This window comes from Bison bison, unplaced genomic scaffold, assembly GCF_000754665.1.
Source record: "Bison bison bison isolate TAMUID 2011002044 unplaced genomic scaffold, Bison_UMD1.0 scf7180017861046, whole genome shotgun sequence".
NCBI classification, from domain to species: Eukaryota; Metazoa; Chordata; class Mammalia; order Artiodactyla; family Bovidae; genus Bison; species Bison bison.
In genome coordinates, this window is record NW_011491618.1 from 386,162 (window position 1) to 412,164 (window position 26,003).

The 26,003-nt window shown below is 47.7% G+C and overlaps 1 non-coding gene across 1 annotated transcript; it reads left to right on the forward strand.

The window, feature by feature from the left end:
* Nucleotides 1–21,089: 21,089 nt before the first annotated feature.
* On the forward strand, nt 21,090–21,162 carry TRNAD-GUC. The gene has a single exon. It is a non-coding gene; the product is annotated as a tRNA-Asp (tRNA).
* Nucleotides 21,163–26,003: the final 4,841 nt, after the last annotated feature.

Sequence of the window (26,003 nt, forward strand, 5' to 3'; positions counted from 1 at the left end):
GATATTTCTCCTGGCAATCTTGATTCCAGCTTGTGCTTCTTCCAGCCCAGCGTTTCTCATCATGTACTCTGCATATAAGTTAAATAAGCAGGGTGACTTTTAGGTTGAGCTTTTTTTTTTAAATCACCTATCTGTTGAGCTCTTCCTGTGAATGAGGCACAGTGCTTGCTTTTTAAAAATAATTAATTATTTTGGCTGTGCTGGGTCTTCATTGCTGTGTGGACTTCTCTCTAGAGGCAGTGAGCAGGAGTTACTCTCTACTTGCGGTGCACAGGCTTCTCACTGTGGGTGCTTCTGTTGGGGAGGACAGGCTCTAGGGCAGGCAGGCTTCAGCAGTTGTGGGTCACGGGCTCTAGAGCACAGGCTCAATAATTATGGCACATGGGCTTAGTTGCTCTTTGGAACAATCCAATTCGTGTCTCCTGCATCAGCAGGTGAATTCTTTACTACTGAGCCACCAGGAAAACTCCAACTCAGTCTTTTTTTTCTGATTGAAGTAAAATCCACACAACACACAAGTCATTTTTACTTTTTTTTTCTTTGTGGCCGCACTTTACAGCATGTGGATCTTAGTTCCCTGACCAGGGATTGAACCTGCACCCTGCTCCAGTAGAAGCTTGGAGTCTTAACCACTGGACCATCATGGAAGTCTGCACAAGTCATCACTTTAAAGTGAACAACCATCACCTCTATCTCATTCTGAAACACTTTCATCACCCCAGAAAGAAACCCTGTGTCCATTAAGCACTTCCTCATCCTCTTCCTCCCCCTATGCCCGCCAACCACTAATCTACTTTGTCTCTGTGGATTTATCAGTTTTGGAGATTACACATAAATGGAATCATCTAATATTTGGGCTTTTGTGTCTTGCTTCCTTCGCTTAGTGTAATGTCTTCAGGATTCACTCGCGTTGTAGCATGAGTCAGGACTTCATTCCTCGAATGATATTTCATTGTATGAATGCACCACATTTTGCTTATCCATGTGTCCAATGATGATCACCCACAGTCTTTTAAGTTTGGAAACAAGATAATATAGAGCTTTTTTTACTGTGACATTTGTCTGATAATGGTAAAACCGGGGTGGAGGAGAGGAAAGGTGAGGACAGGAAGGGGTGGGATGGTGGAAGAGGGGATGACAAGGACCCTCAAATAAACTTCAACTTCTTCCTCATTTTGCCAAGGCTTCCCCTGGCCCCTCAACTCTCAAGGGCACAGGGATGTGCAGGTGAGACCTCGGGTCCCTTTTGCTCCCGAGGAACAGAGCTTTCCCAGGCTGCAAGATGGATAAATTTTCCACTTGGTAGAGTTCATGTGCTCTGCGTGCTGAGCTCTGCTTAGCTGCAGAGGCAGCTTTGTTTTTGATCATTCCAGGCCACCCTCTGAGGCATCCAGAAGCAGATGAGGGAACCCCAGGCACCCAGCCCAGCTCAGAGGTGAGCCCAGCTCAGATGCTTCCCCTGAAGCATCACCAGGGGACCCTGCTCACTATTTGAAGTACACCTGCCATTTTCCTGGACACTTTCCCATGACAGAACATTTAGGCTCACCACAAACCTGTGAGATGGGCAGGATGCAAACCCCAGCCAGGTAAAGGGCCCCAAGAGCCTAAGTGACTTGCCTGAGAACACCAGGGAAGCCTGGGACTTGACTTCCCTCTGGAATATAGATTTCTGGCAGTTCAGACGCCTCTCTCTGTTTTCGGTCCCAGGCCTTTGCTCCTACCCAGGTCTCCCAGGGGTCTGCGGGTTTCAGCTGACCTGGGGGCGTATCTCCCTGAAGGAGATGAAGACCAAATAGCCTTCCTATGCCTACTGCCATTCTTCCCATTCCTTCTAATCGTCTTACCCACAGCAATGCATTCTGATTCTAGAAAGCTCCTCAAGTGAGCCAGGGCAACAGGGGACACCGTTGCTGGCTTTGGAATATGAACACATCTGTTTATTCGAGTCTGCGACTCTAAGCCAGTCGCAGAGGCTTCAGAGGAAGGGAGGAAACAGGGGAGAGAGAGAAATGGAATCTCTGTAATACAACAGTCCCACAAGAGGAATTGTTCTCCCCACTTTCTGATGAGGAAACAGGCTCAGAGAGGTTCAGGAACCTGCGGAGGGTCACACAGCTAATAAGAGGCAGAGTAGGATAGGATTTGAACTCTGATCTTCTGATGCTAAACCCATCTCTTAGATACTGTATCATATTATTGCCTTCCCAACAAAGAGTTTAAAAACAGCCCTTTTCTCCTCTGCTTACCCATGGAAATGATCTTGTCCTGGCTGGATGAAATTAAGACTCAAGGAGGGAAGAAAAAAGCCTGTGTCAGGGGCTGGTCCCGTACCCTGGCTCACTGGGCTCCATGCAGGGTGCACTGTCCTTGCAGTCCACACCTAGGAGGAGCTTTTTTTCGTTCCCAAGAGTCCCCCTCCCTGGAGGTGCCAGGTGGGCTGTGTCCGGCGTGGCTGCAGCCCTCACTAGGGGGCAGCACGTGTCAGGGCCGCGGTGCCCGCTTGCTGCAGCCCAGCCGGCAGCCCAGCTTCTCCGGGAGGCAGCACCGCAGGCTCCCGGCCGCCGCCGGCGTGACTCAGCGGAATCACTGCCACCAGGTCCGGTAGCGCCATCCAAAAAAAGGACGATCGCCCTTAGACCCCTCAGATAAAAAACTCAACTGGAATTCCAGAGTAGTGATATTGGACAACTTTGGGACTATACAGGAATCGCTGAATTATGCACTTCAAAGGGTGGATTTTATGGCATGTGACATATCTCGGTAAAGCTGTTATAAAAAACAAACACCCTGAATGGAGCTCTCCGATAGTGGAAGATCAAGTAGGGAGAAATCTAAAAATAACCTTAAAATGAACTTGTTTCTCCAAGGTTATTTTTAGCCTCTGTGTCCCCTCTTTCCTTTGCTCTGGTCCCTTTTCTGCCCCTTCATGAATCTGCTGCGTGTTCTGGTGGAAAACAGGATTCCTCATAACGACAGGAGCCCTGTTTCAAGCATTTTCAAGTATTGGCTCATTTAGTTCACACAACTGCCTCTATTATTACGTCTACTTCTACAGGTGGGGTAAACCGAGGCACAGAGAGGTTGAGTAACTGGGCCAAGGTTACACGGCAGACGTGTAATGGGGTCACGGCTCTGGTGCCAAGCAGCCTGGCCCCAGAAGACCTTGTGAAGCCAACTGACAACAGTGATTCAATCAGGCAGTGACAGAGATAACCCATTTTAGCAACATCAGGATCTGCTCAACTGAGCAAAAGCTTTTCTTTTGAAAACTTTCTCTTTTATTTACATTCTATTTTTTAAAAAATATTTATTTGGCCATGCTGCATCTTGGTAGCAGCACATGGGATCTTCAGTTGCAGCAAATGGGATCTAGTTCCCTGACCAGGGATTGAACCCAAGCCCTCTGCATTGGGAGTGCAGAGTCTTAGCCACTGGACTACCCAGTAACCCACTACACTTTATTCTTTAATGCTTACGGTCCAATTGTTTTACTTTAAGATATTTACATTTAAGATGAGTGAAGGGCAGGCATAGTAGTCCCCTTGGGAGAGGTGAAGTCTGGGCTCCAGGTCGGCAGGAAATCCCTCTGCTTAGGAAGTGGGAAGCCAACTGCATGAAAGAAAGAGAAGAGTCTCTGGGGTTCAAGTAAACACCGGGCTGGCTCGTGGCAGCTCTGATGCTTCAGATGCTCTTCCCTGACAGCTGGTCCCAACTGGGAGCGGCGTCTCTGGGTTGCTCCCCTCCTCTCACGCCCCCGGCAGACAGGTGGCATCCAGCGCCCCCGCAGCACAGGGAAGTTCTCAGAAGACTTGCCGGAGGGAACACAGCCTGGCAAACCTCAAAGGAACTCTAAAGTGTGAGCTGTGCTCACGTCCCTTCACAGGGTACCAGAGAAGCTTCTAGAACCAAATCTGACCAATACCACCGATAATGATAATTCCTGGATTTCAAGCAGAATCGCCAAATTAAGTGGAGAGAAGATGAAGGAGAGGCAAGACTTAGGCTTCCAGAGAGAGGAAAGACTTAGGTTGGTGAGAAGAAACTGGAATAATCCCGGGCCTCAATCCAAAGAGAACAATCAACGATTGTACGAAAGCATGAATGAAGCTGCTTTCTGGGGGGTGGTGCTGCCGTGCACACACGATGTGTCATGGCTGATGTCAGCTGGCTCATGTCCACCACTCAGAAAATCCACAGATTGTGTTGGAGAGGACAATTCTGGTCTTAAGCTCAAGGTTTCTGTTTTCTTTTTTTCAACTCCTTTGTAACTGCTGGTGTAGCTAAACAGTGCTGTAGCGTCTATTAGGGTGATACAGCATGCTTGGGTGGCCTTTGTTTTCAGAACTGCAGTAGTTTTCCCTCCAAGCCCCTTTCTGATAAATTACTGATCAGTTAGCCTTCAGTGAGGACACCGCTGCCACACGTGGAGGTGGCCTCTGCACCTGTCCCATTCAGGGGCTGCCAGCGGCCCTGGTCACCACTTTCATTTCGAGATGAATCCCCTGAACTCAGAGCACCAAATGGATAAAAAGGAATCTCTTCTGATGTCAAAGCCAAGAAAATCAGAGCAAAAAAATTACTTCCCTCCCTCCTTGGGCAAGCCACCCTTAATTGAGAGAGAGAGAGGAGAGAATTTGTTTTATAAAAGTGATTCATGCCATGCTGTGCTCAAGCCCTTCAGTCATGTCTGACTCTTTGAGACCCCATGGACTGTAGCCCACCAGGCTCCTTTGTCCATGAGATCCTCCAGGCAAGAATACTGGAGTGGGTTGCCATGCTCTCCTCCAGGGGATCTTCCCAACCCAGGGATCGAACCCATGGCTCCTATGTCTCCTGCACTGCAGGCAGATTCTTTACCACTGAGCCACCAGGAAACCCCAGAGTGATTCATAGTCATTATTAAAAAGTCAAATACAAAAACATGAAAAAAGGAAAGCAAAATAACCACTGTTAACATTCTAGGGAGCTTCCTTGCAAACACCTCTCCTATATAAACATAGAATTTTCCCTAAATGAGACCATATTTTACCAGTAGTTCTGTAGCCTACTTTATTTGCTTAATAAATATGCTGATATTAATAAGCTTTATCTTAATTTCTGATTGATCTCCAATGAATACAATTTCTAGCTTTGCTGTTATATCTCTGCCTTCCAGCTCTGACAGGCAGCAAGTGGTTCATGACCCAACAGAAGATTACACTTAAAAAGTGCTGGGGTGGGGGGGCCTTTGAAATCCCCCCATCTTTTTTTAGCCACCCATAATCTTCCCATTTATTAAAGGGATACTGTTAACACATATTATATCCCATTAGTGCTCACAACACTAATGAAGGGAGAGTATATTATTATCTTATTTTCCCCATTTTATATACTGATGCTCAGTAGCCCAGGCTGAGGGAGGGCACGTCATGGCTTTGAATCTGCAGTCTCAGCCTCCAGTCTGACACAGGGTGGGTCTTTGGACACCTTTACCCATAAATCACGAAGCCCCACTCCAAAGCTGTGAAGAAAGAGGAGCCATTCTAACCACACCTCTGTCACATACATGGGTCATCTTAGCCCCATTTTGAAACCAGGGAAACTGAGGCACAGAGAGGCCCAAGTGGACTTACAGGTCATGCTAGAGTTGGGGACAGAGTCTGGCGTGCAGTGATTTGCTGGGAAGCTCAGCTTAGGGATGGGAAGTCGCTGGGAAAGAACGCTGGGTGGAGAGATGTCACACACGTGAGGACACGGCTGTATCCGATGATGAATGGACCCCTGAGGTCAGGATCTTGCCTCAGCGGCACATCAGGAGCTAGGAGGCCTCTCAGAGGCACCTCGGGCCATTTGCCAAAGAGCATTATGGGTTCTCAGAAGCACCTGCCCCTCATCAGCCATTCTTGGGACTGATGAATAGCACTTAGGCTGCCTCCTCTCAAGGCCCTTTGAGAGCACTGCATGGCCTCCCCCTCACAGCAGGGGCTGGGGAGGCACCCTCCATCTGGCACCCAAGGTGAGCTTGGAGGGTCCCTGGCTTCGCTTCCCCTTGGCCCTGGGGCTCTCCCATGAAACGGGTCTCATGATCCTGCAGCGACCCCTTTAGAGGCCGCTCAGCCCTAACTCCCCTCAAGGAATGCACCGAGTCCAGCTCGTCAGCTGCATGAATCGCTGGACTCCTTGAGCCCTTGCTTTGGGCTCTAACCAAGGTGTGGGCGTGCATGTGCATGCTCAATTGCTAAGTCGTGTCCAACTCTGCGACCCTGTGGACTGTAGCCTGTCACGCTTCTCTGTCCATGGGATTTCCAGGCAAGAATACTGGAGTGAGTTGCCATTTCCTCCTCCAGGGGATCTTCTCGACCTAGGGATCGAACACGAGTCTCCTGCCTTGGCAGGCAGAGTCTTTACCACTGAGCCACCTGGGAAGTCCCAAGATGTAGGCACTGGCTCCATATCTTCCCTTGAGGAATTGGACCCTTGCTCCCGGTTCAGATGGATGTGGGTAGAAAGGACACGTGGTGTGGAGTCCAAAGCACTGGGTTCAAGGCATAATAGGGACCACTCTCTGGCTGGTCGATGCTGGGCCAGTCACTTGACCTCTCTGAACCACAGATTCTTCATTTGTAACCTGGGCATGAGGGCACCTGTGTCACAGGATGGCTGTGAGGGTCACGGGAAAAATGCATGTGAGAGCATCTGAACCGTGATGCACCTACACTGATGTTTGGTACCATTTTCATGACATGTGGGTTTTGAGCAAGGGGAAGATATCTGAGGTTGGGGAAGTGAAGGCCCAACCTGAAGGGATAAAAACTGGGGTCAATACAAGAGCCTTTGTGCTTCTGCCCTGAAGGAGGAAGAGGAACAGCATGAAGGTGTGAGAGGCAGCTCTGGGTCAGCCCCGGGAGAGGAGGAGACTGAGGGTCTCAGAGGGTCTCAGAGGTAATGGAATGAAGGTGTTAGGGAAGAACTGGGGAGTCTCCGCTCCCTGCCCCTCCCAGCGCTGGCGCCTGGAGCACGAGAAGACAAGGGAGATGGTGGGGAGGTGGTGCCAAGGAGATGATGCGGGAGGTGATGCTGGGGAGGTGATGCAGGGAGAGACGAACCATCCGCACCAGGCTCGGCAGCGAGGGAGGCGGGGCTTTGACAGGCCATCTGGAATGACTAGAAACTGGCTCTTTTTGCCAAAACATTTCATTAGGTGGAACAACAGGGAAGAAATGGAGGGGTAAGGAAGTGAGGATGGGAAGGCGATCATTCTGAGGATGTTTTCATTTCTATTTTTTGAGTCTGAGGACACACCCTGAAGAACTCGGGGCACAGAGGGATGGCGGAGACTGTCTCTAATCAGCACTGTCCCTCAGTAATGAGCAACCTGAACTCAGCACGGCTTGAAAGACGGAAAATAAACAGTGTCCTCTGAACACATGTAAGATATGCCACCAAGTCAAGAACACTGTCCCTGAAATCACTCCTTGACAGAGGTGCCCACATGGCATCAGGGCCGGACTTAATGACAGGGCAGTGTCGGGGCAGGGAGTGCACACACACTGGGGCCAGGCTGTCTGGGTTCCCAGCTGGGTGACCTTGGGTAAGTCACTCAACCTCTCAGAGCCTCCTCTGCCTCATCTATAAAATGTGGGGATTAACCGAGCTGATTTATATCAAGCGCTTAGAACCATCACCAGCTAACAGTAAACGTGATCGAAGTGCCAGCCGTGGTTATTATCATGACAACCTTATCGCCTATTATCTGAGCCCAACCTTTCTGTGTCCTGTTTGCATTTTCAGACTAAACAGCATCTCAGGGCTCAGAGCCCCACCCCACTTTGGATCCAACAGCACGTGGTGCCCCCTTGGCCGTCCCAAGGCAGCCTCTGGCCAGGCAGGGCAGATGGTGTGCCCAGTGAGATCATTCCCGGATCCCGTGACGCCTGGACACCAGGCCAAAACCGTGTCCCAGGGCACCCTGTGTGAAGCTGACCCCTGTGTGAGGAGGACGGACAGGGGAGAAACAGACACACTGGCATAGAGAGCACTCCCTCCTTATCACCAAGCGGAAAGAGCCGTTGTGGAAATGTGCACGCACAGAATGTTTATAAATAAGAAAATAGCGCAGATAGGCATATGTGCAAACCAGAAATCATAAAGGAGTATATGCTCTGGGAAGGGAGGTGGAATCAGGGAGGCTTTCTCTTGTTGTATACAGTTTGGTTTTATTATACTGTTTTCTAGACATGTATTGTTTTAAATCTGATTGAAAGCAATAAATACATTCTCCTTTTGGCAAAACAAAGCACCCTGTGACAAAGTCAAGGGATTGTCCCACAGTGTGCTGCTCCTTTAAAAAATATATTTATTATTTTTAAAAACATATTTATTTATGAGGCTGTGCCAGGTCTTAGTTGCCTAACCAGGGATTGAACCCAGGCCCCCTGCATTGGGAGTGAGGAATCTTAGCCACTGGACCACCAGAGAAGTCCCTGTGCTACTCCTTTTATTCACAAATCACAAATGCCTGTAGCCACCAGCATGGCTGATGGCTCAAGGTGAATAAGAGGCTTAACACTGATTCTAGGCATCAGTGTGATGCGATTAATCACATCTGTGATCAGTCACAAAGTCAGAGGCCGCCTAGGGGGACACTGTGTGGGGTGTTCTTACCTGGGGCCAGAGAACCGCCTCCAGAGGGGCCTGATGAGGGGTGAGGGCACCGGGGAAGGCCTAGAGAGCCAGTGGGGGCCCCTGGATGGGAAGCTTCACACACTGGAAGGAAAGTCATGACACGAAGAGACAGGCTTCGCTAGCAGCTGACATGCAGTCTCTCAGGTACACATTTCATGCAGAGAGCCAGGGACACCTGGACACAGCACTCTGACGTCACAAACCCTTGCCTATCACAAGCATAATTCTCTGAGATCTAGTGACACATCTGAACATGCTGGGGAGCTGTAGCTGTTGATGTATTAACATCTGCTGCTGTTTAGTCACTAAGTTGGGTCTGACTCTTTCGACCCCATGGACTGTAGCCCGCCAGGCTCCTCTGACCATGATTCCCCAGGCAAGAATACTGGAGTGGGTTGCCATTTCCTTCTCCAGGGGATTTTCCCGACCCAGGGATTGAACCTGTGTCTCCTGCATTGGCAGGTAGATTCTTTACTGCTGAGGCACCTGGGGAAGCCTGTATTTTTGTCTACCTTGTTCCAAAAGGAGATCTAGAGAAGCAGGGAGGTGAGGAGTCCCACCAAAGCTGAACTTACAGCCTTTACAAGCCCTAGAAAACAACTTTCAAATGCAATGTGTGAGTAAGTGTCCATGGCTACCTAAGAATACAAAAATAAAGGCTCTTTAGATAAAGGGGGAAACCAGGCAATTTTGCCACATCTATTAAGGTTGGGAAAGTAGTTCCAATATTTGTCAATAAAGCTTCTCATTGAAATTAAAATAAGAAAATGAAAATATTATCCAGCATGGGACCCTGGGGCATGCTCTCTTATTTGGATAAAATAACTGTGCTTGACAAAGTGGAGTACAGTGGAAAACAGAAAGTTGTATGGAGTGAAGAAATGACCTTGAAAGAAAGAATTTCAACACAGCTTTGGAACCAGAGCCAATCCAGGCGTACACATATCTGGATCAATTAAAATGGACATATGAGAAATTCAGATTGGGGAGAAACAGGCAACGAGACCAAGGTCACATATTTAAGCTCTGGCCCCCCAAGTATGTATTTCAGAAAAAGCACAGGCAGCCTTGGTTGGTTGCAAAACACCCATTATTCAACAGAAAGGCCAGGACATAGTTTCTGTTCAGAAATAGAATTACAGTCAGGGAGGGAAGACAGACAGAACAAGCATATGAGAGAGAAAAGACTGGTGAGAAAGAAGAACTAAGAACTTGGAAACAAAAGCCTTCTTGGAAAAGGAGAAAACACTACACCTGGGGGCGGAAGCCCAGGGGGCCCCTGCAGGCCCGCCAGGCATGAAGCAGAGAACAGAGCTGACTCAGAGCTGCCACCCCACCCCCTTCTGAGTTGCACCATCAAAATCAAAATCGTACAGGAATACTAAAACCCACTGCGTTGTAACTTTAAATGGGTGGTTTTTATGGTATGTAAAATATCATCTCAATAAAGATGTTTTTAAAATATTACAGAAGAGGTTCAAAGTCAAATTAATGTTCTTTTGCTAAATATAAGAATACATTTGCCCTCTAACCTTCCCATAAGGAGGTAGAGCCCTCTACCCTATTGGGTAACAAGTGGTTCTCTCTGAGGAGCAGTCAAGATGAAGCAGCGTGTGCACACAAATCTTCTCTGCAGAGCCTTCCAGCTTTGGCCCAAATCTAACCCCCTGGGGGGAGCCTGGGATAAACCATGAAGGTGGCTTTGCAGTGTTTGTATGGTCTGAGAAGCTTTACCTTCTGGTGGGCAACAACCTCCCTTCCACCCTCATTCAATGGTCATGAAAGTGTAAGTTGCTCAGTTGTGTCTGACTCTGCAACCCCATGGACTATACAGTCCATGGAATTCTCCAGGCCAGAGTACACGGAGTGCGTAGCCTTTCTCTGGGCTTCCCTTGGCTCAGCTGGTAAAGAATCCGCCTGCAATGTGGGAGACCTGGGTTCGATCTCTGGGTTGGGAAGATCCCCTGGAGAAGGGAAAGACTACCCACTCCAGTATTCTGGCCTGGAGAATTCCATGGGCAAAGAGTTGGACATGACTGAGTGACTTTCAGTGGTCCTAGTCTCCACACAGGAGAAGGAAATGGCAACCCACTCCAGTGTTCTTGCCTGGAGAATCCCAGGGAAGGGGGAGCCTGGTGGGCTGCCGTCTATGGGGTCACTCAGAGTCGGACACGACTGAAGCGACTTAGCAGCAGCAGCAGTCTCCATAGAATGAGGGGTTATGGGTGCAGAGGGGCACCAGGGAAAGCACTTGTCCAAAGGGCCCCTTCCCAGGTGGGCGGGCAGGCTGTCGGGGTGGGAGGTCAATACATCTTCACAGGGGAGCTGGAGAGTCCTCCCGTTAAAACCCAGAACTGTAAACGCACAGCAGAAAGAGGAAAAATGAGCTTCCCTGGCAGTCCAGTGGTTAAGACTTTGCCTTCTAATGCAGGGGGTGAGGATTCAATCCCTGGTTGAGGAGCTAAGACCCCACATGCCTCACAGCCAAAAAACCAAAACATAAAACAGAAGCAGTATTGGAACAAATTCAATAAAGACTTCTAAAATGGTCCATATTAAAAAAAATTCTTAAAAAGAAGTGGGAAAATGAATAAATGAATTGCTTGCCTGGGGAAGCTGTTGTGCTACAGAGATGGAGAGTGGGTGTCTGAGGGACCCCTCCAGGTGAATGAGCCCAGGCAGCATTCACCATCCCATCTCTGCAAAGCTCAGAGTGAGCAGAGGATGAGAGAGGCAGGGTGCTCTCTCTCTTGCATGCGTGTGCGTGCGCACACACACACACACACACACACCCTAGGCATCTTGGGGAAACAGAAACACCACAACTCCCTCACTTGCAAAGAATTCACCACACACATCTCCCTGACCTCACCCCTGAAATTAGGCTGGAAACATGCATTCTCAAGACGTGGGTAGGAGTCTATTACCTACCTGGCCTCCTTCCACTCAACATTTGGGCTGGCCTTTCCTGTTGCACCTGTCACATCATACTCTAACTGTACCCATTTAATCTCCCCATTAGAATGAAAGCTCCTGGAGGGTGGAGACTCCTGTGCTTATTTTTTTACAACTACTGTAAATAATTCAGTGGGCTTGCCCAGTGTCTCAGTGGTAAACAATCCGCCTGCCAATGCAGGAGACTCGGGTTCAGTCCCTGGGTTGGGAAGATGCCCTGGAGGAGGAAATGGCATCCCCCTCCAGTATTCTTGCCTGGGAAATCCCACAGTCAGAGGAGCCTGGTGGGCTACAGTCCATGGGGTGGCAAAGAATCAGACACAACCGAGCGACTGAGCACAAACAACTCAGTACATAGTGCAGAGCTCAGAATGGAATCTGGGCTCAGTCTATCTCCCCCGATGGATGGATTGAAAGCCCTCCATGTGCAGCCCTAAGTGCTGCACGTTCTCACCCTCAGGCCTTTGCTCCAGCTGCTCTCCCTGTCAGCAAAGTCCTCTCTTCTGCGACTCTTCCGCTTTGTCTGGCTAACTCCTACTCAAGCTTCAGGCTCCATCAAAGTAGTCATTGCTTCTAGAAGCCCTTCCTGACTCCTTCACGTGCGCCTCTCACAAACATTCAGCCGGTGCTGTAATCCTCTGGGATGTTGATGCTCTTAGGATGGGAAGGCCATAGCCACCCCCTCCACCATCATGTCTTCAGCACCTGGCCTCATACCTGGCAGGAGGAAGGCCCCAGTAATGCTGCTGAACCAAGGAGTATGGGGGCAGGGAGAGGGTCCTGGTGGGATGGAGAAGGAGACAACATTAATAGATGACACTTCCCCAGCTCACAGTCAGTTGCAAATCTGAGAGTTGACCTGCTTTCTTGCGTAGGCCACCCCAGCTCCCTGGGTAACTATCTCTCACACTTCACTGGAGAGCATATTCCTCTGTGATGGAGGAAGAGACTCAAATTCTCTCCCCTCTTTGTAAACCTCAAGGGACCAAACTAAATGAGATACAACTGCCATGTCAGCAGGGTGTTAGTTAACCAGGAGTGACCTTGGGTTTTTCATCTTCGTCATCAAGGTCTCTCCTACTCTGGTTCCTTCTCTCCTGCCTCCAAAACAGATTTGTTCTTCAGGCATCTGGGGGTCCCTGCTTCACTGGGTTAGAATCGCAGAATCCTGGATTCTAAGCTTGGAATGGACCTTAAAGAAAGAGCCCCACAGGGACTTCCCTGGTGGTTCAGTGGCTAAAAATCTGCTTGCCAAAGCAGGGGACGCAGGTTCGATTCCTGGTCCGGGAAGATCCCACATGACACAGAGCAACTAAGCCCATGGGCCACAACTACTGAACCCTTGAGCTCTAGAGCCTGTGTTCTGCAACAGGAGAAGCCACTGCAATGAGAAGCCAGCATACTGCAACTGAAGAGTAGCCCCTGCTTGCTGCAGCTAGAGAAAGCCCGTGAGCAACAGCAAAGGCCCAGAGCAGCCAAGAAAGAAAGAGCCCCAACTAGCACAGAGAGGTGAAGTAACTTGCTTTAAGTCTCATAGTTAGTCAGGGGTGAAGCCAGGATTCAAACCTGTCAGTAGCACATTTCACTGAAGACACCCCAGGTAAGGCAGAAACATTGTTTTCCAAGCATCAGAGCCATGCATTTGACAATACAAGTCAAGTGCAGTTCTGGTGACTTAGAAAATACCACAGTGTTTTTGCCATTAAATTAGGAACTTGTTGTCTAGAGGCCATCTTTATCCCTTTTCATAGGTTTTTCTACTCTTTGTTCTCTGAGAGTCCCTACAATTCTAGGACATCTGATCTGTGCTTCCTGTCCTGTGTGCTCAGTCGCTCGGTCATGTCCAACTCTTTGAGACCCCAGGGAGTGTATCCCACCAGGCTCCTCTGTCCATGGGATTCTCTAGGTAAGAATATTGGAGTGGATTGCCATTTCCTCTTCCAGGGGATCTTCCCGACCTAGGGCTTGAACAGGCATCTCCTGTGTTGGCAGGTGGATTCTTTTACCACTGAGCCACCTTTTGGGGAGGAGGAAAATAATCTGATTCCTCCAAGTTACACACAGGATGAACAAATATACAAGAAAATGAGTTCACTGAGATCAGAGTAAAGATCAGTAAACACCTCTTTCCACTGAAGAAAAAAAAAAAGGGCACCAGAGTCTGAAACATACTCAGAGGAACCCTCGTCAATGCAGGCTGTGCACGAAATCCAGGGCTCTCTTCAGCTGTGGCCCCAGGGACATTTTGGGAGTGGGTATCCCTGCCCTGTGACAGGGTCCAAGGATGCTCAGGATGAAGCTGCATCATACGATTCTGTTACCAACACTTCAATTCCTCAGCTCAAGAGAAAAAGCAAAAGTAATTAGAAACCTCCTTGTAAAAGACCATTTGCAAGTAAACAGCCCTGTGCTTTCCTTTTCATCCTGTGGCTTATTGTTCAGACAGTATTTTCCAGCAAGCCATGAAATGTTGATTGATAAGCAATATCCCAGGGACAAAGAATGTCTAAGCACCTTATACTAGTGATTTAAAGGTTAGTGCAAAAGGGCTGCAAAGGATACGATTTTATTTAGGAAAATCTAGTTTTAAAAAAGTACAATGAAACTAACGATATTACAGATATGATTCAGATTATTTGCATCTTAATTTAAATATTTATCCCATCTCTTCCAGATCTTGTTGAAAAAGATTAGTTAGTAATCTTCTATTAAGTAAAAATATGTGTTTGCATTTAGTTAACATGTTAGAATGAAGGCATCTTAAAGATGTGCACCTCCATGTCCTAATCCCCTTGTTACTTTATGCAGGATTAGGGTTGCAGATGGAATTAAGGTTGCTAATCAGTTGACTTTAAGATTATTCTGGATTATCCAGGTGTAATCACAAGGGCCCGTGTGAAAGATGGAGGTCGGGGAGTAGTGTCAGAGTGATGGGACTTGAGACTCAACCAGTCAAGCTGACTTTGAAGATGGAAGGGACCATGAGCTAAGGAAGTTGGAAAAGGCAAGAAATTCTGCCCTAGACCCTCCAGAAAGAAATGCAGCCTGCCATCACCTTGATTTTAGCCCTGTAACACTCCTGTCGGACCTCTGACACCTCCACAACTGTCAGATAAAATAACTCTCAGATAAAATAACTTAGTTTAAGCCACTAAGTCTGTGGTAGTTTGTTACCGAAGCAAACAGAAAACTACCAGTTAATTTCTGTAAGTCTGTTCATTAATGTGGACCAGCACGTTCATAACAACTTGCTTCTGGGAAAACGGAGGAAAGAAATGGACACGGATGGCGCACCCGCCATGTGGCAGGCATCACGCCAGGCCCTGTGGCGTGGACCTCCGCACGGTCTCCCCCACCCTCGGGCAGGCCCGCACTGACAGCTCCAGCGTGCAGCCAATGGCTCTGAACCTCCAGGAGGTTGAGGTGCTGTCTAAGGGTTCAGCTGGTAAAGTGGTGGAGCCAGGCTGTGAATCAGGTTTGCTTGCCTCCAGAACACTTTCTATTTTTCTTTTGCCCATGCTGTGTGGCATCCAGGATCTTAGCTCCCAGACCAGGGACTGAACTCGAGCCCCACTGAAGTGGAAGCATGGAATCGTAACCACTGGACCATCAGGAATGTCCCAAAGAGTGCTTTCTATTTCATGGAAATAGAAATAGACTCAAGTTAAAGGGTACAGAAGCCCACAGGGCCTGCTCTGTCCGACTGTGCACATGGATGCCCCAGTGTGGTGGCCACATCCTCTCCATGTGCCCTGCGGGGCCCCTCCTCCCTTTTCTCTCCCCTGTCAGCACCCACCACCTTCCCAGAGGGAATGGGGTTGGAGACCAGGGCAGAGGTGGAGGGGGCTTCTCCCCACAGCTCTGGTCCTTCCAGGGCCCCACCCTCTGCACTGTCCATTGGAGTAGCACAGAGACAGACATAGTAAAATGGACCGTGGTCTGTGCTGCAACTGCAGGAGCAGAGTCTGACCCATAAACCACACTGATGACGGCCCATGGAGGCGCTCTCATACCACACACATATTTACAGACTAGGAGTGGGCGTGCGCGGAACAGGGAAGGCTCCTTTGCCACTCTGAATGGTGGACTGGATGGAAGAACGCTGGTCTCTCAAGTGGGGAGAGATGGAACCGAACCATCTCTCTGGGCATCTCACACCCACTAGACAACCCCAAACACGCATGCGCCATGTAACCAGGTAGCTCTCGCTACCTCCTGAGCGTTCAGGTAACACATCTGAGATTTGCTCTGGGCACAAATGTGGGTAGTTAATGATGCAAGGAGGGGAGAGCCTGTTCCAATCAAAGGACAGAATTCAGTTAATTAGGAGCAACGTCTTGTGCTTTAAAAGGCACACATTCAGACCCATCCATTAGTCTCTTTGGTTTAAGATGACTTTTAAATCAAAGCTGTCAAGCTGAGGCTGTAAGAAGCATCTATTATTAACAGACAGAGAGAAAAGTGGGCTAAGTGAAGGCTCACCAGTCGTCACATGCTTGGTGGCGGATTTGGGAGCCAATTCAGACATGTCAGCTGTGTCATAAATAAAGTTTATAGCAGCTTTCAGTGTATAAAATGCATTACCGATGCTGAGCTCAGGGGCTGTGTCCATCAGCACCATGCCCATGCATGTGTACATATGCCCTGCAGTCCCAAAGGCAAACCTCTGGGCAGGAGGGTGAGTCAGGCAGGGAGAGGATGCTCTAAACAGGACAGAGCCATCCCACTGAGGCAGCCATGGGTGAGCAGTTAGGGGAAACTCAGGGACCAGGGTAGTGAGCAGATTATGAGAAAGGCAGGTACCAGCCCCCACCAGGGGCAGAGGTGGCCCCTGCCCTTGGATATACTCAGTCTGGCCAGAGAGATACATAGGCAAATACTGAGTGACACGGAGTAATTGCAGAGCAACGCTATGGTCAACTCCACTTTTGGAATGCTGCCTCCCATGGGTGGGGGCTCCAGGATGGAAGACTTCTTGAGGTCTAGTTTGGGAGGGGAGACAAAGAGGTAAATACTGATCAAGGCCATGGGTCAGAAGAGAGAAGGCAAATTGCCTTGCGCCCCAAGAGTCTGTGATTCTATGAGCTGAGTATGGAATACGTGCCAGAGACAAAGCTGTAGCCGCCGAAAAGAGTTGGGGGTCGAGAAGGCTCAAGGAGGCTCTGGAAAGAATGTGAGCTTGAGGGACTTCTCTGGCGGTCCAGTGGTTAAGACTTTGCCTTCCAATGCAGGGGCTGAGGGTTCGATCACTGGCAGGGAGTTAAGATCCCACATGCCTCGGGGCCAAAAAACTAAAACACAAAACAGAAGCAATCTTGTAACAGATTCAATAAAGACTTTAAAAATGGTCCACATCAAAAAACGCCTTTTAAAAAAGGTGAGCTTGAGCTAAGAGTTGAAGGGAAGGCAGGCTTAGAGGGACAAACTCCTTCCTTGGGGCTGGTGAGGGATAGAGACAGGGTTATTATCAGGCAAAGTGGGGGTCATCACCAGGCAAAGGGACATCATTGATCAAAGGGGTGATGCTTCAGAGACAAGACATTTTGGGGGAGTTTAGCTCTGAGAATTGAGGCCAGAAGCCAAGTAGGAGCCAACATCAGGGGAACAGCTCCCAACAGGCTTCTCTGTGGCAGCCTTGCTAGTTGGAATTTAACAAAGAACAAAAAGCATGCATCCTGCACATTTGGCCCTGGGGAAAGTGTTGGAGCTGTTAATTCCTGCAGAGTCCAAATTCCTGCACCGCGTCTAAGTTCCAAGGGGGTGGTAAGTAGACTGCCCTGGCTGTGTGCCCACGTCTGACCCCCTTCCAGGGTGATCCCTGGATCAGAAGCAGCAGCAGGTTACATAACCAAGCCATGAGGAGCCCTTGGGCAGAACCTCCTCATTAGAAAAGGCTGCAGCAGCAAAAAGGTTTGTGAGGAAAATGAGGGGGTTGGGGCAAGAAGGAGAGGGAACAGTTGGGGTCGGGGGTTGAGAGAGGAGACAGCATCATGGCGCCTAGGAGGGGGGGCCCAGAGTCACCCCAGGGAATGGAATGCCTTTTTGAAGAGACAGTTCTCAGCACATCATTCGTTGTTAAGGTCAGCAAACCCTAGGTAATTCTTTGATGGTCCAGTGGTTAGGACTCCGTGTTCTCACTGCCGAGGGGAGGACCCAGTTTCCATCCTTGGTCAGGGAATTAAAATAGTTTAAGTTGCAGGGCATGGACAAAAATAAAGGAAACAAATAAATAAGCAGGTTGGCAAACCCTACAACAATTAGTTTTCAAATTCTGGTAAAGGGCTCCTGGGCACAGTGACCTTCCCTAGAGAGGTCAGCCCTGGGAGGCTGCCACTGCATGCAGTTACCTCCTCAATCTTGCTTACGTCTTTCCAACAAGAAAAGCAGAAAAACATGCATAATTATCTAAATAGAAGTGTGCTCTTTGTTTTTCCCAATTATTATTATTTTTTTCTTTTTTGTGTGTGCTCAGTGGTGCCTGACTCTTTGCAACCCCATGGACTGTAGCCCACCAGGCTCCTCTGTTCATGGGGTTCTCCAGGCAAGAATACTGGAGTGGGTTGCCATGCCCTCCTCCAGGGCATTTTCCTGACCCAGGGATTGAACCTGCGTCTCTTGCATCTCCTGCATTGGCAGACGGATTCTTTACCACTGAGCCACCCGGGAAGCCCTGCTTTTCCCAATTATTAACCCGTGATTGTTAAAATATCTGGAAGGATCAGCAGTCCTTCTAAGAGCCTCTGAGGCTGACCGTTCTCACCCTCGGGCTCAGGGTCCATCTTCTGTCTGGTAAAGAGATGATTCCACTTTGCAGAGGAGGCAAAAGAGAAGCTGAGCAAGTTGCCCAAAGTCACCTGGCTGCTCAATAGCCAAGTAAGGCAAGACATTAGCTTCTGCCTGTGGCATTGTTTTAATTTAGTAGAGAGCTCCGTTGGCTGTACCACAGGCTCAGAAAGCAGCTGTCCATTTTCCAGAGGTTTCCAGATTGACTTTACATCGATGGAGACGTGCTCCAGCCATGCTTGCTCTGTGCTGCCTGCAATCTCTAGCCAGCGGCTGTCAGCAAGCAAAAGGCTAGGAGGCACCTATAGGACTCACATTCTCAACCATGTCTGGTATCATCCGGGCAATTGTCCAAGAAAAGGGTTGTGTTTTTAAAAGTTAAAGTAAAACCCAAAACATAAACTACTCTGCAGGAAAGAATACATGCATCATTAGATCCAATACACCCCACTGAAATATCCTAATGAGCACCAAGGCTCATAAATTAAAGAAACAAATGAATAATGCAAAGTATAAACAACAAATGAAACCTCTCTCTGAATTCAGAATAAATCTACTGCAAGTGGCTGGAGATGATAATATTATTCCTAAGAAAAACCTGCTAGGATTTAGTTCAAGCTCATTTTGTAGCTCAATTGCTCACGTCAGCCTTCTCAAACCTAACATTTTATTGCTTGTCTATTTTTTTTAAAGGAAATCCATAGGGACTGGGCTTCCCCGGTGGCTCAGTGGTATAGAATCTGCCTACAATGCAAGAGACACAGGACACACGGGTTCGATCCTGGGTTGGAAAGATCTTCCGAAGGAGGGCATGGCAACCCACTCCCGTATTCCTGCCTGGAGAATCCCATGGACAAGGTTACAGTCCATGGGGTCACAAAGAGTCAGATATGACTGAAGTGACTGAGCACACACGCACACACGCACACACATAGGGACTTCCCTAGTGGTCCGGTGGCAGACTCCTAGCTCCCAATGCAGGGGGCCCGGGGTTCGATCCGTAGTCAGGGAGCTAGATCCACAGGCCACAACTAACAGTTCGCATGCCACAAGTAAAGATCCCACATACCGTGACTAAGACCTGGTGCAGCCAAAGAAATAAATAAATGCTTTTTTTAAAAAAAAGGAAAAAAAAAAACCCTCAAACCACACATACACACAAAAGGAAATACACGTATCAGTGCAAAAGTTCCATCAGAAACACGTTAGGATGCAGGGACTCTCAGGAGCTCGAGGAGAGCTGGTCCTGTCCAGAGAGAAGCTCTAGGGACCTGGGATCTAGCAAGCGGACTAACCTTTTCTGAACACACAAGCATTGCCTCAGTTTCCTCAGTCCTCGGAGGACTGCCAGAAATGTTCTATCAACTCCCTTCAGCTCCACCAGGAGGACCAGGGCCTGGATATGATCCTGGGACCATGCCTAGGGTGGAGGGAGGGCTGCACAGGACAAGCTAGAAAAGGGTGGACTGACTGTAGAGAATTCAAAAACAATAATAAAACTGATGAGAAGTCAGCCTGCTTCCTATGAGCATCATGTGTTGGAAATCCTCAACAACCTCAGTGATAACATTCTCCTCCCTGAAAAATGTCTTTATGGTCTAGGCTACGAACAACCGGTGCCAATGATCTTGAGTGTCAATAATACATATGTATGTTCAAATTCGCACATGTAAAAACGAGTCCTTCCTTGTCTTCTCCATGGAAGTCATTTGGAGAATTCCAAGTTACTCAGTCGGCCTCAACATATTCTGAGTCGGCTCCATATGGCTGTTGGGAAGAAATCCTTAACAGTTCAGCATTTCGAGCCTGTTTCAGGAGACTTTTGCGTTTCCAACCTTAAATACGTCTGCATTTAAGCAGTAGGTTGTAAATTTGAATAGTGGTAGCACCATGATCATAAGGAAGCTGAATTATTTCAATCCTGTCATTCCATATGGCCACCTGGAGATTTTGTGTTTAAAACTGAAAACCGTGAGGGTTTCCCTGGTGGTCCAGTGGTTAAGAATCCACCTTTCAATGCAAGGAACACCAGTTTGATCCCTGGTCCGGGAAGATCCCACATGCCACAGAGCAACTGAGTCCATGCACCACAACTACAGAAGCTTGCATTCTAGAGCCTGTGTGTCTACAAGAGAAGCCCCCACAGTAAGAAGCCCCCACACTGCAACTAGAGAAAGCCCACGTGCAGCAACAAGACCCACCACAGACAAAAAGTAAAACGAATAAATTTCAAAAAAATAAGTAAATAAAATTGAAAACAGTGAGACTGAGTGTGAATGGCAAAGTATATTATTTTTGCTTAGTACATACAATGTTTACTCCATATGTGACATATTTTATTAAGTTTGTAGAGTATTTTTTTTATGGAAATTTATTCTTTTAAAATTGTGAGTTGTAACTTTTAAAACTAAAGAATTAAGAAAATAAAGCTGTGTATCAGTGGTACGACTTAGTATTAATAGTTTTGAAAGTATAGGCAATTTTTATGGATGTCTCGCTTTTATTAAAGTTCACCTATTAGTACCAAATGATAATTTACATAAAATATCATTATATCAGGCTACAACCAAAGAATCAAACTCATTAGATGAAAAAATTTTTTAATAAATTCTTGTGCTTTTTCCCCCCTCCATTTTTTTATACTATAGTATTCACTTTTATTTAAAAAAAATCATGGTGGGAAGTCCCTGGTGGTTCAGTGGTTAGGACTCTGTGCTGTCACTGCTGAGGTCCCAGGTTGAATCCCTGGTCAGGGAACTATGATCATACAAGCCATGAGGTGTGGCCAAAAAAAAAAAAAAATCCTGGCATAATTATTATACGTACAGAGTTCAAAAAATATTTTAATATGTGTTTCTTTTCTGGCCATTATGGCTGCTTCACTTCATGATTATTTCTGAACATAATTTTATCACATAAAGGAGGGGACAGTTAAATGGCTGGGTGTCAAGGGGCTTGGTACCTCTCTTCTGAAAAGTGGCATATGATGGTGGGCAAACCCCTTCAATCAACTAGCTCCGATCACCCACAGATCTACAAGAGAGGGAAGATTAATTTCTGCCCTAACCCTAACCCTGATGTTCCTTTCTCTAAACACCACCTTACCCAGCAGCCACAGTGACAGTGTATTCTAGAATCTAAGGCAATGATGTGAAGGTTTGTGACGGCTTCTCAGGGCCAGGGATGAGTGATCCGAGCAGGGCCAGCAGAGGGTGATGCTCCCGGTGAGGTCTGGCCCCTGTCCAGCCCCGAAACCAGAGGCTGTCCCTCACAGCAGCCAGAGCCTGTGGTCCCTGCAGCCATGACCTACTTCCCAGTCCACCAGCTGAGAACCGGGCAGCCATGACGAAGCAAAATTAAGTGGATTTGAAGTGAGCCCAGGCTAAAAAAAAGTCTGAGCAGTGTGCAACTTTTTCTGGGGATGGGAGGCAGGTGTCATGGAGAGAGGAAGAGTTTAATTTTGGAAATTAAAAAATTAATTGGGGGGGGTCATAGAAATAACAGGCTTTGAAGCTGAAAGATCTGGGCTCAAATCTGGTTCTGCAATTTATTGGCTGTGTGATCTTGAGCAAGTAACAGTCATTCTGAGCTTCAGCTTCCTTATCCATAATGTGGGGCATATATAACCCCCACCTCTAGAGGCTGACCCAAGATGAAGCCAAACCTCTGTTTTCGGAGTACTGGGTACCATCTTAGTTCTCTCTCCTTCAGTTTTTGATGATGATATAAAATATTCTACAGATAGAGCCAAAGCCTGGTAGGGCCTAGGCATCCCACTTCAGGGCTGCCTGATGATCAGGCAAAGAAACCTCTTTGAGAGGCAAGAGTATGCCAAACTTTATCCAGGAAGAAACTTTGTTTGCCAGAGGGTGGATAGCCTGCCAGTAGGGACTGAGTACCTATTACCAATTGCCCTGGGAGCCCAGACTTCAGAGCTCTGTCAGCAGCTAACAAAGGCCAGGTAATCCTGGCATTTTAAATAAACATGTGCAAACTGTGGGTCAGTCAGTCAGTTCAGTCGCTCAGTCATGTCTGACTCTTTGTGACCCCATAAATCATAGCATGCCAGGCCTCCCTGTCCATCACCAACTCCCGGAGTTCACTCAGACTCAGGTCCATCGAGTCAGTGATGCCATCCAGCCATCTCATCCTCTGTCGTCCCCTTTTCCTCCTGCCACCAATCCCTCCCAGCATCAGAGTCTTTTCCAATGAGTCAACTCTTCGCATGAGGTGGCCAAAGTACTGGAGTTTCAGCTTCAGCATCATTCCTTCCAAAGAACACCCAGGACTGATCTCCTACAGAATGGACTAGTTGGATCTCTTTGCAGTCCAAGGGACTCTCAAGAGTCTTCTCCAACACCACAGTTCAAAAGCATCAATTCTTCGGTGCTCAGCTTTCTTCACAGTCCAACTCTCACATCCATACATGACTACTGGAAAAACCATAGCCTTGACTAGACAAACCTTTGTTGGCAAAGTAATGTCTCTGCTTTTTAATATAAGGATAAATCACCAGAACACTCTATACCTAGGATTAGGAGACTGGATTGCAGGTGGGAGAGAATAATAAGGAAAGAAGGAAGGTCTAAGCTGTGATTTAAAAATAATGAAGGTTTTGTTTTTGTTTTCTGGTAGAACATTTATGAGATCTTTCTATAAACCTCTACTAAACAGGACACAAGACTAGAGGTACCGATGGCCGTTTTTACTACCATCTGAGGAAGGCTAAGACCCCGGTTCGATTCCTGGGTCAGGAAGATCCCCTTGAGAAGGGATAGGCTACCCACTCCAGTATTCTTGGGCTTCCTTGGTGGCTCAGCTGGTAAAGAATCCACCTGCAATGCAGGAGACCTGGGTTTGATCCCTGGGTTGGGAAGATCCCCTGGATAAGGGAATGGGTACCCACTCCAGTATTCTGGCCTGGAGTATTCCATGGACTGTATAGTCCATGGGGTCACAAAGAGTTGGACACAACTGAGCAACTTTCACTGCAGACTGGGGAAGGCTATTCAGAGAACGTAGAGCCAAGAGAGGGTGCATTCCAGGTTCTTGTTGATTTCATTTGGATGACTGGATCCAGTCATACCTGTGAGATCTATCCCTGACTTTTTAAAATCTGGAAAACAATAAACTATCTTTTGTGTTTATGTCACTTTCTTTGGGCTTTAGATGTTTGCAATTAAAAGAAAAATACACCCTGGCTGAAACTTGAAATCCTCTAATGCCTCCCTCCACCTAAAGTTGGGCTTCCCAGGTAGCTCTGCTGCTGCTGCTGCTGCTGCTGCTGCTGCTAAGTCACTTCAGTCATGTCCAACTCTGTGTGACCCCGTAGACGGCAGCCCACCAGGCTCCCCCGTCCCTGGGATTCTCCAGGCAAGAATACTGGAGTCTGCCAATGCAGGAGACATAAGAGATGTGGGTTTGATCCCTGGGTCAGGAAGATCCCCTAGAGAAGGGCATGACAAACCACTCCAATGTTCTTGCCTGGAGAATCCCCTGGACAGAGGAGCCTGGCAGGCTATGATTGATAGGGTGGCAAAGAGTTGGACACAACTGAAGCGACTTAGCATGCATGCAAACCTAAAGTTACCTATAGTAACTTCTTGTCTGTAGAGTGGATATAAATCACAGCCTTCTCAGTCACTGGGCCTGTCCCATGTAGATGCATAATGAAGTTTGGTTGAAATTAAATATGAAATATGATATTAACACATTGTAACCTAGCTAAACATTCTTAGCTTCCTGTCTTTTGGAGGAGTTTGGGGAGATTAAAGTTTTAGAGATTGATTTATTCATTCAAGAAAAGTTGAGTATTAAGCACAATGCAGGTCAGTGGTTCAACCTTGTGCATTAAAATTCCCTATGGTGCTGTACAGAGATACCTATTGCTGGCTGGGCCCACTTCAAATTAGAATTCATATGGCCTGGGGTACGGCCTGGCCATGAAGAGTTTTAAAAGCTCCTCAGGTGATTTCTCGGGACTTTCTTGGTAGTCCAGTGGCTAAGACTCCAAACTCCCAATGCAGGGGACCCAGATTCGATCCCTAGTCAAGGAACTAGAGCCCACAAGCTACAACTAATACCGCAGCTAGAGATCCTGCATGCTGCAATGAAGACGGAAGATCCTGCATGCTGCCATTAAGACCCAGCGCAGACAAACAAATACAAGCTCCTCGGGCAATTCTAATGTGTAATTAATGTGGGCAATCGGGACCATAGCAGTGACACAGACATGACCTCACTTTTGCGAAGGCACCTCATGAGACAGTCAACAATCCAAGTGTCACAAGAAAAGGATGGCAGGTCACATGAGTCCAAGATGGGCACTTGTTAGTCTTGGGGGTGGGGGTTGAAGAAAACTTCCCTGAACAAATGATGCTTATACTGAGACATGAGGGACAAGTTCAAGTGAACAAGGTGAAGGGAGAGGGTAGGAAGGAACATTCCATGCAGAGGGAAGAGTGCACGCAAGGGCCCTGAGGCAGGAAACTGCAGAGTTTTCAAGGAACTAAAAGATGACCCATAAGGCTGGAAGATGAGGGAAGTGGTGGTGCCAGAGGCGTGAAGCCACTGGAATTTGGGACTTTTTTGCTACTGCAGCATAAACCTGACTTCACTGATTAATACAAGGATTTTAGTTGAAAGACAGTGGATGGAGTCCAGCTTGGATTCAGCTAAGGAGAGCAGATATGTGGGGAGAAAATGGAAAAGTGCCAGTGATGCTTTAAAAAAAGCCTGTCTGGGAAGAGGAGGACAGAAATAGGGTGATGGGCTGAGGGGGCATTATTTTGCTTTAAAGAGGGGGCTCACTTAAACCTCCTAAATGCCAACAGGAAGGAGTCAGGAGAGGAGAGGACAGGAACAGGAGAAGGGGGAAATAAAAGCTAAGCAAGCTTCCTAAATGATGGCAAGGTGGACGAATGGAATCCAGGGCACAGGGTGGGGGAGGGCCTGGCCTTAGCAAAGTCACCCACGAGCTGCGGAACACAAAGGTGCTGAACTAGCACGTGAGATGCTTGGGCCACCGGCACAGGTCAGCTCTGCAAAACGCCTTGACCCCTGGGGGTCCTTCCTAAAACTACCAAAACCCAGTATACCCCGCCCCAACATTCAAAGACCATTTTCCCACAACAGAAAACAAATGAAACTGTCAAATCGCATTGGTTATATTTCCAGTATTCCAAAAGAGAGTTCAAAGGTGGCCTGTACTCTCCCTTCCCCCAATCTTTTACTTTGAAAAATTTCCAACTTACAGAAAAATTGTACAAATGATACAATCAGCACCTTTATATTCTTTTCCTAGACTCACCAATTGTTAGTATTTGCAACATTTGCTTTCTCTCTGTCACTCTCTGCCTATCCATGTATAACAACACACAAAACTTAATTTTATTTTATTTTGTATTTTCTTTATTTGGCTGAGCTGGGTCTTAGTGGCAACAAGCAGGATCTTTGATCTTCATTGTGGCATGTGGGATCTAGTTCCCTGACTAGGATCCAACCTGGGCCCCCTACACTGGGAACACGGAGTATTGCCACTTGACTGCCAGAAAAGTCCCACAAAACTTAATTTTAAACAATATTTTTCTTATTGTAAA